A 1308-nucleotide genomic window follows, 5' to 3' on the forward strand; every position below is an offset into this window, starting at 1 on the left:
GGATCCACCACTGGCGGAGACAGTGGTAGATCGCCGGAGCTCCAGTAATCATCGCTCCTAAGGTTGGTTGACTTAGGTATAAGGAACCCCTTTCATTTTTTTTTCTTCTCTAGATTTGGACAAGCTAGTGTTGAAAATATACTTGTTTATTTGACTACTAGTGAACAGAAAACCCACGGGAGTAGAAAAAACCCACGGGACTACTACTCTCGTGGGTTTTCTGTCTTGTTTAGGTCGCGATTAGCGATCACTACACACACGGGACTACTAGTTCCGTGTGTTTTGAAACCCATATTTTACAAAATCGACCTCTGTTTGGTCAACCTTGGTGTGCTAGCAAAAAAAAAAGAAGTCGATTTTGCTAAATATTTAACAAAACGATCATTTTTGCTAAATATTTATCAAAAAATGTCTCTTTCAAAAAACTCTCCTAGAAACTATAATGTGGTGAAGGAATAACGATTGCATGGTTGCACCAACTGCATTAATCAGTGTGGACACAAGGATATAAAAAATACAGAAGAAAACATGAATTTCTTTCTTATTATGATGAAATATTGTAAGAGCATTAATGAAGACTGCACTACCAGGTCAAGAGTAAAGAACAAAACAATATCTGAACAAAGGATTAGTGGAAGCATTAAAGAGAAAGTAGCCAGAAACAAACTTATGACATGAAAGAACAAAAAATTAAGAACCTTACTGTAAAATCATATGCAAAAATACTCTGTCCAAACTTTAAAATCCTAAAAGTATTAAAAGAATGTCAACAAAAGCTCATGTGTTTTGACCAAGGAAGAGATAAAGCAGAAACTAGGTCATTCTGGCAGCCAAATAATGCAGATAGTACAATGACAGACTCCTTGTCACATATTTATTGTATAATAGATAATCATGATTAAAGTATATATCCCAGCTCATTTGCTTCAAATTCTACATCTTCATTCTTCTATAAAATGCAAACCCATTTGATAAAAATTAGGACATCACGTTACAACTTCAAATTATGAAATATTGGGGATCGCTCCCCATCCTCAACACTGAAAATGTAATAAGAAAATGTAATAAATTTAAACTAAGGACATGAAGGTATAATACTAAAAAACACTAAACTCTTGGTAGCTAAACCTTCATCGTTCGTTGAAGGAAACCAAGCTCCTAGATAGTGTACAAATTTGCTAAGAAATACTGTTCAACCTTAAATTTAATCCAATCAATATTCTTTTTCTTCTGCGTTTAAACAAAATCTACAGCAACATCCTATCGAAGCTAAACAAAATCTACAGCAACATCCTACCGAAGCTAACT

This window comes from Asparagus officinalis, chromosome 4 (genome assembly GCF_001876935.1).
Source record: "Asparagus officinalis chromosome 4, Aspof.V1, whole genome shotgun sequence".
Classification (NCBI taxonomy): domain Eukaryota; kingdom Viridiplantae; phylum Streptophyta; class Magnoliopsida; order Asparagales; family Asparagaceae; genus Asparagus; species Asparagus officinalis.